This window comes from Triticum urartu, chromosome 5A (assembly GCF_056163025.1).
Source record: "Triticum urartu cultivar PI428250 chromosome 5A, HENAU_Tu73, whole genome shotgun sequence".
NCBI classification, from domain to species: domain Eukaryota; kingdom Viridiplantae; phylum Streptophyta; class Magnoliopsida; order Poales; family Poaceae; genus Triticum; species Triticum urartu.
In genome coordinates this window covers 531626903-531635941 of record NC_141877.1, presented here as the reverse complement: position 1 = coordinate 531635941, position 9039 = coordinate 531626903, and the positions used below count along the sequence as shown (strand labels likewise).

The window sequence follows — 9039 nt, the reverse complement described above, 5'->3', positions numbered from 1 at the left end:
CATATATGTGTATTATTTTATTTGTTCAGAGCATTTTTTGTTCATATATGTATTTTTTTGTTTATGTGTATTATTTTTTTGTTCATAGCATTTTTTTGTTCATATTTTTTCATAGCATCATTTCCTTGTATATATGTATGTGGCTATGTACGTATTGATGGATAGCATTTTTTTCCATGTATGCATGTCATTGTCGATATACCCCCTCCCCGTTAACTTCGACAGGAGGGAGGTCGATATAACCCTCCCCGATAACTTCGACATGAGGGGAGTCGATATACCCCCTCCCTGATAACTTCGACATGAGGGGGGGGGTCGAGAACTAGTTTAGGGGGTCGAGGGTTGAGAACTAGTTTAGGGGGTCAAGGGTTGAGAACTAGTTTAGGGGGTCGAGGGAAGAAGGGGAAGAAGAGGGAGAAGAAGAGGAGAGGAAGAAGAGGAAGTCTTCTAACTACACCATGCACCAAAATTCCCTACCAGCGTGTGTTGGGAAAAAGTCACCATTGCCGACCAACAATATGTCAGAAAAATTTCTAACGGACTGTGGGTCGGGAAACATCTGTTCAGTTACACACTATCGGTCGGGAATGGTATAGCATATATCATCAAACAGTCGGTCGGAAAATCCTTTATGGCCCACGGACCATCGGTTGGTAAATAACGCCGACCGACATTCTGAAGCTAACTGGGCCTCGCGCATGAACGGCCAAATTTTAGCGCCAATAAACGGCCCAACCCGCGAACATTTTCCCCCAAAAACCCAATCTCCTTCGTTCCCCTCGCACGTACAGGACAACCAAATCCCTAGCTCGATCTGTTCGTTCCCCACGCACGCCGCCAGTGCTCCCGCCGGTCGATCCCACGCCGTCCCACTACCGCCCCACGCCGTCCCACCGCCGCCCCACGCCGCCCTCCCTCTGCAGCGCTGCTCCACCGTCGCCCCACGCCGCCCTCCCTCTGCGGCGCCACTCCACCGCCGTCCTCCCTCTGCAGCGCCACCCCACGCCGCCCTCCCTCTGCAGCGCCGCTCCACCGTCGCCCCACGCCGCCCTCCCTCTGCGGCGCCACTCCACCGCCGCACTCCCTCTGCAGCGCCGCCCCACGCCTTCCTGCCCCATCAACGTCGCCCAACGTCGTCTTGTCTCTCCACCGCCGGCCCCATGTCCTAGTGCTCTCTCTCTCCGGGCGCCTCTCTCCAACCAGCAGTAGGCGTGTGAGCATCTTGGGAAGCAGCAAGCCACCCTCCCTGGACTGACCTCCCCCATCTCCACCGTCCAGCTCTCGAAGACACGCAGCGGCAGCGGCAATGGTCGATGCGGCTGAGGTACAACTCTTCCCTCTCTGTCTTTACCTCCCTCCCCCCTCCCCCCCTCTCTCTAGGCTTTGTTGTGAGAGTGGGATCATGGGGAACGGGGAGCTCCGGCAGTAGGGAACGGCTACACCTCTTGCTTTTCTTCTCCAGTTTGATGTGTACTGCAGCTAGTCTGATTGTGAGATACTATGCAGGCAGAAAATGTGCTAATCAATGTACAGAGTAGAAGCTTGGTGGTAGCAATATGAACTAATTCTAGAAGTTGAGCTGTTGTGTGCAAAAATTTTTCCCATTGCAGTTCTGTCCTTTAATTCCACCGTACCGATAGAAAGGAATTTGTAGTCATCGGTATCGAGTTTTCTTGTCTGGATGATCTGAAGACAAATGAAGAAGAGTTTAACTATAAAGTTAATACACAAAAAGAGCGCTGAGGAGCTAAATATTGTCATGCATATGGATTGACCTTGCCAACAGTAAGTATTACTTCATTAAAAAGCATCATCTTGACTTTTAGAATCATGTTTCCTTTAAAAGCATGCAACTCGGACATACATCCAAAAAACTGGAGTCTCTGAAAACATACAACTTAACTGACCTGATGTTATACCTAAATTTCAGTAACAAAATTTTTAAACTTGAGTTTCTCTTTTGTTTACTGAAGTAGATTTTGAAGTGAAAGAAAACATGGCAGAGAGCTGTAAATATATAAAGCACTGCATCTCAAAAGTTGTAGTCTACTTGTTCATCTATCTTATTTTTTCTACAGGTAACATAGAGGAGCACTGCTGGTAACATTGAGCCGACAAAGAGAAGTTGTAGAATATTTGCTGCAACCACTAGGTGAGTTTCTCTTCCCCACTCAAGTCCAGAGGCCCTCCATATGTGTGGATGTCATGAATATGTAGAGATGCCTCCTCATGTTTGACACTGACTTTTATATTGTCTAATTATTTTGGTTATTAGGATTCTTGCTGCCAACGACTCAGCTTCCAGCAGCGGTGCAGCGATCCCCCTCCCGTGCTTGTCGCTGCATCCTCCACCAGTTGGTGAGTCAACCACAGCTTTGATCCATTTTATTTATGGTGGTATCTGCCTTTACTGTGTGTACTACCATTGAATTGGTTCTATGATTCTTTGTTTCTTTTCTGCGCCAATTTATTTACAGTACTTAAATTGATTCCTTGCATTCTCTGGTTTTGATATTATTCGTTCATGATTTAGTGTTGACTTGGTAGTAACCAGTTGTGAAGCTAAGATACCATGCATAAAGGTTGGATGGATGCGCCTAGGTATAACGCCGCATATATATTTTGTTTTGCTTATATGCTGAAACTATATATAACACACTACACATGTACACTTGCATGTAGGCATACAGAGAAGTACTTACAAGGGCTCGCCAAATTCCTAGGCTATGCATTTAATAAATCATCGGTTGAGAATAAAATCTTATGTCCTTGAAAAAATTGTGTGAACTCGTACTGGAGAGAAGAGTCTGAAGTCCGTGAGCACCTAGTATGCGAGGGATTTGTAGATGGCTACAAACAGTGGATGTTTCATGGAGAACGTGTCTCTTCTTCTTCCATTCCTCCAAATCTAGATGAGGGTGACGACAGGGATGAGGGCGATGATATATCTGATTTGCTAAGAGATCTTGCTGCTGGTTTGGATAAAGGGGGAGATCTTGAAGTTGATTGTGGTTTACATCAGGATGATTCTTTTCTAGAATCTCTCCACAAACTTGAAGCTGATTCTAGAAAAGAGCTATATCCAGGCTGTAAGAATTTCTCAAAGCTTCATTTCCTAGTGAGACTTCTTCACACCAAACTGCTTGGAGGGTGGTCTGATAGAAGTTTTGATCTGTTGTTAGATCTACTAAAAGATGCTTACCCTCAGTCCGCAATACCCAAAAACTCCAACGAAGCTAAAAAACTAGTCAAATGCCTAGGACTTGGGTATGTTAATATCCATGCATCTGAAAATGATTGCATTCTATTTTGGAAGAACAATGCCAATGCCAATTCATGTCCAGAATGTAAGGCTTCAAGATGGAAATCTGAAAGGAAGAGTGCAGATGGGAAACGTGTCCACAAGGTTCCTAAGAAGGTTCTTCGTTACTTCCCAATAAAGAAGAGGCTTCAAAGGTTGTTTGTGTGTTCCAAAACTGCGGCTCTCACAAGATGGCATGCAGAAGAGCGCACACAAGATGGCTTGATTAGGCATCCTAAAGATTCCCTCCTTTGGAAAGATTTTGATGAAAAAAATAAAGATTTTGCAAAAGACAGCAGAAATCTTAAGCTTGTAGTATGTGCCAATGGTTTTAATCCGTTTAGATCCATGAATCTCAGCTATAGCATTTGGCCAGTATTATTGATTCCTTTTAACTTTCCACCCTGGATGATTATGAAGCAATCAAATTTTATCCTATCACTGTTGATTCCTGGCAGAAATTCTCCTGGTAGTGATATTGATGTCTATCTTGAGCCACTAGTTGATGATAAGTTAGATATGTTTCTTGATGGTGTTAGGACCTATGATGCTTCAACCGGAGAGTATTTTCAGTTGCATGCTGCCATAATATGCACTATTACGGATAAACCGGGTCTTGGGTCTTTGGTTGCCTGTGCCTCCTCTGGAGAAGGAGCTTGCCCTGAATGCCACTCTCAATTATGTTCTCTTAGGCTAAAAAATGGTATCAAGACTTGCTATATGGGGCATCGTAGGTTCTTACGTGCAGATCACCCCTTAAGGTATGATACACGCACATTTGGTGACATAGAACGTGGGATAGCACCCGTTCCACATTCCGGTAGGCAAATCTTAGAGCTGACAGAAAATATGCAAACCAAGTTTGGGAAGGATCCTATAACGAAGAAGCCTAGAACTAAGAAACGCAAGAAAGGGGATCCGCTGATCATTTGGAAAAGAAAGTCTATTTGGTTTAAACTACCATATTGGAAGGATTTGAAGATGCATCATAACTTTGATATCATGCACATAGAAAAAAATGTGTGTGAGAACATAGTTAACACTTTGTTGGCAGTGAATGGAAAAACCAAGGATAATATTAATTCTCGATATGACCTTCAAGCACTCAATATTAGAAAGGATCTTCAACCTATTGATCTTGATGATGATGAAGTTTTTTTTCCTCCGGCACCTTACACTATGGAATCTGATCAGCAGAGGACATTTTGCAAAGTATTTAAAAATGCCATGTTTCCTAATGGTTACGCATCTGACATACGCCGCAATGTGCATGTTAAGGAGAAAAAGATAACTGGGCTAAAGAGCCATGACAACCATGTCCTTTTGCAAGACTTGCTACCACTTGCAGTGAGAAGAACATTACCAGAAAGAGTGAGTGCGGTACTAATTCGTGTGAGCAGATTTTTCAAGCGAATGTACTCATAGGTTATTCGCATAAGTGACATGCAAAGGTTGCAGGATGAAATAGCTGAGACCTTGAGCCTTCTTGAGGCCATATTCCTCCCATCATTTTTCGATATTATGGTGCATTTGATGGTTCATCTTCCAGCACAAGCAATGATAGCTGGTCCAGTACATTTTCGCAGCATGTGGGCTGTAGAGAGGTATATAGGAAAGCTCAAGGGACATGTCCACACCAGAAGTCATGTGGAAGGATCAATTGCAGAGGGCTATTTGTTTGATGAGAGCTTGACATTTTGCTCACACTATTTGGATGATGAGAGTTGGTTGAATCGAGCTAGGAATGATGGAGGTTTGGATATGGAAGTTGATGATAGAACTCCTTTCTTCCACAACATTGGTCGAGGGCTGGCTGGCAAGTGCATGGTGATGTTAGATAACAAAACTTGGTTGCAAGCCCACAGATATGTCTTGTTCAATTATGACAACATAGAGCCATACCTAGAGTAAGATATCCCTACTATGTATTGCTATTAGGTTATTTCTCTCCTCCTTGTCAATTGATAAATATAACCTATATGTAGCAAACATATGGATTACCTTTCTTCTATTGGTGTTCGAAGTCATTGAGAAGTAAAGCATGTGCATTACGAGACATTTCATGAGTGGTTTAAATTGCACGTAAGTGGGCATGTGACTGTCAACCTATAAGACATATAATTCCATCCCATTGTAGAGTAACAATAGCATTTCATAATCACAGGTGGCAGAAATGGGAGATGAACCACCTCATGAGATAAAAATATTAGCTAAAGAGCCAAACTTGGTTGCTATGAAGTATAGTAGCTACACTATAAATGGGGTAGACTTTCATACACAATCATATGATGAGGGCCGCTCATTTCAGAGTAGTGGAGTAGCTCTTGTTGCACAAACCACATCCTTTGCAAAAGGAAAAGGTGACAATATTAATGTAAGAAACAAGACCTATTATGGCATTATAAAGGAAATTCTTGAGTTGAATTATCAACATGAAGGGAAAGTAGTGTTGTTCAAATGTGACTGGGTTGATAATCGTGTAGAAGATGAATGGGTGCAAACTGATCAGTTTGGAATCACTTCTGTGAATTTCAAGCATTTGTTCAATACCGGTGAGAAAATATCAGACGAGCCCTTCATATTAGCCACACAAGCAACTCAAGTTTACTATGTTGAAGATCCCATTGATGCTGAGTGGTCTACTGTTGTTGTTCCATCATTATATGACATAGAAGAATCTAAAGATGACAACGGTAATGTTTTACGTGTGACGTTGCCTGATCCATGTACTGCTATACGTGTGAGTGTTGCGGATGGATGCATTGGTTCTGCTAGGACAGATATAGATGGACTAGTTCTTAAAGCAAGTGATATTGAAAAAAAGTAAGTGTTGTGTATGATCCTCTAATGTTTTGTATTTTCAGTGATGTACTCACATAGTGTGTCTTTTGCAGGAGGAAAAATGGCAAGCGCAAACGGAAGAGCTAAAGATGGTGGGGTCACGGAGGAACAACTGAAAGCGGTAGAGTATGAACTACTGAGAAGCAAGACCATTGAACAAAATGATAAACGGCTAGCAGCGGTACGAGCAACAAGAGCTTCTATGAAGGAAGATATGGAAGCGAACCAAGCCCCCCAAAAGAAAAGAAAGGTATGTAGCTTCCATCACATTCATGTTCTATCTGAAGGAAGAAAATGTAGCTTGCAACACTAACCTATATATCTATGCAGGCACCCTCCAGCGCACCTGTAAGCGTGAATGAAGGATGTGTTTTGAGGTCTAGGGTATCAAAAGATCAAGATCATGTTGATCTTGAGCATCAGCCTTCCAAAGGTAGCCTAATGTCACATGCTAGAATTGTTCATATTCTAACCTAATGTCACTTGCTAGAATTGTTGTATGACTATGTTAATTTTCTTGCATGAAGAGATTACTCATGAGCTTGATGGTGATGGTAGTCAAAAGAAAGGTGGAAGAAAAATTACTCGAAAGGCTAACATATATGCAAGGCTGAATCAACCCAAAATCCATATTCCACTTAATGGGGATGGCCAGCCTGTTGGGCCAGATGCAACCGAATTTGCCAATTTCATTGGTACTTTGGTGAGGAAGCATATACCACCTGCAAAGTTAGATTGGCGAGATGTTGATGTAGAGAAAAAGTTGTTAGTGTGGGAGACCTTGAAGGTAGAAATGAGCATAATTTATTACTTACACACTCTTTTTTAAAGCCATCTAGCTGAGTGTCCTGTTTTCTCTCATTTTAATAGGCATTTTATGAGCTGGACTCAACTGCTTTGAGCTTTGTTATCAACACTTCACGCATAAAATGGAAGGATTGGAAGTCAGATTTAAAGAGGTACAAGTTTGATGTTGCACTCACTGATGCACAACTTATGAAAAGACGTGACAGCAGAATTAGTGAAGCTGACTGGAAGACCCTTATTACTTATTGGAGATCTTCGACATTTGAAGTAAGTCATCCTGCTAATCAAAACTGTAGTATATCTTTGCAGCACACTCTGCCCTGGACATATATAAACAAATATGCATGTAATGATTCTCAAAACACAAACAATATGTGTGATAAATCTCCTTTACTTTTTTCTTGTAGTCTCGTAGTGCTATCGCCAAAAAGAATCGTGCCAATGCAGTACCTCATACATCTGGCAGCAAGAGTCATGCCCGTGTTGCCAATGAAATGGTAAAAAAATTACCCCAATTATAAATGATATGCCACTGTGATTCAGTGACTAATGCATATTGAAATAAATAAATGATTGTAGGCTGTCAAACTTGGGCATGATCCTCGGAGAGATAAAGTTTATATCGAGACACATACATGCAAGAAAGGGGAAAGGAAAGGGAGTTATGTGCCGCAGGTAGAAACAACAATTGTAAGTCTCTTTTGCCATGCTTTTTCAATATTGCTCAGAAATTGTAGAAGTAGAATTTACAGAGCTCGTAAATATCATTTTGCAGAAAGAACTCATAGAGAATGCTGAAAAGCACCCTGAATGGAAGGAAAAGAGCATTCAAGAAGGTGATCTATTTGCACGCCTATGTGGAATGAAGGAGCCCAGGGGTCGTGTCCGTGTGTTAGGTCTAGGTCCAACACCTCAAGATTTGGGCACACCGGGTACACGGGGTAAATTGAGCACAAAAGTTCTAGTTGAAATGCAAGGCCGTCGAGAAGCAGAAAATCGCTATAACATGCTCCAGGGGCATGTGCAACAAAGGGAAGAAAGAATGAACCGAATGGAATTGATGTTAGCTTCACAAGGAAGGCATAATCTGGAAACTCCTAGCTCGCAGCATGGTTCCAATTCTCGACAAGTAATGAACTATTTCCACATCCTTTCAATGCATCATTAATCCATCTTGCATGCACTAACTCTATTTCCATATTGTTGTCTGGTAGAACTCCGGAGCTGAAGCTGCGGAACATAATGACGCTGAAGAAGATGTTGAACAGGATGATGAAGAGCCATTTGTTCAAAGAAGAGTTGTTGCAAAGCCCCCTGCGAGAAGCTCATCAACCTATGAAGATGAAAGCCTTGTAATCTTCACATCCTTACCTATATGTTTAAATTCTGTTTTGTTTTCATGTTTCTAAAATAATCATTGATTTAGATTGGTATGGATGTGCTTCTATATGCATGGACTGGTCCTGAAACTCCTGTTGCCAAGGCAACAATTATCTCAGTTGACCCAGACACTATTGTGGGCGGAGAGACCCTTGGACCAGCAACTTATGAGGTTCTTGTCAATGTTGCTATTAGAAGAGATGCTACGGTGCCGAATATGACGATTTACAAATTATTGCTGATGCTGTCACAAGGTCCATTGCATGGCCATCTAGCAAGGTAATCACCAACAATATGTCTTTTGTCCACTTATCTCAAATTGTTTGATATGTGATACTGACTCATGATCACTTTGCTAGATGAAACCCTACAAACCAGTGGCATCTTCCTCATCCCGCCGCTAAGGTATTTTTGAATCCCGAGCTAGTATTTATTTTTGAGCTACAAAACCAGGGACCGAAATGAACTTAACCAGAACCTTGTATCTTCTTCTTCTTACATGGTGATGGTCTATAATTGTTTTGGTTATTCTCTTAATCTAAAGTTTGGCTAAGTTAATGTACAGTTCCTAGCTTACATGGTTTAGTAGAATTAGAAGGAAATAATAATGTTATGCAAAAGTTGGCTTTGGTACAGTTCTACTTGCCACATGCCTAGAGGAGCTGGCTGGCACAAATTTCTAGCTGCTCTCCAGCACCAACCAAACTAGC

General features: G+C 42.1%; 2 pseudogenes; both read left to right on the top strand.

The window, feature by feature from the left end:
• The first annotated feature begins 2863 nt into the window (after window positions 1-2863).
• Window positions 2864-5212, top strand: LOC147972545 (uncharacterized; annotated as a pseudogene).
• A 988-nt stretch (window positions 5213-6200) lies between these two features.
• Window positions 6201-8733, top strand: LOC125526057 (uncharacterized; annotated as a pseudogene).
• Window positions 8734-9039: the final 306 nt, after the last annotated feature.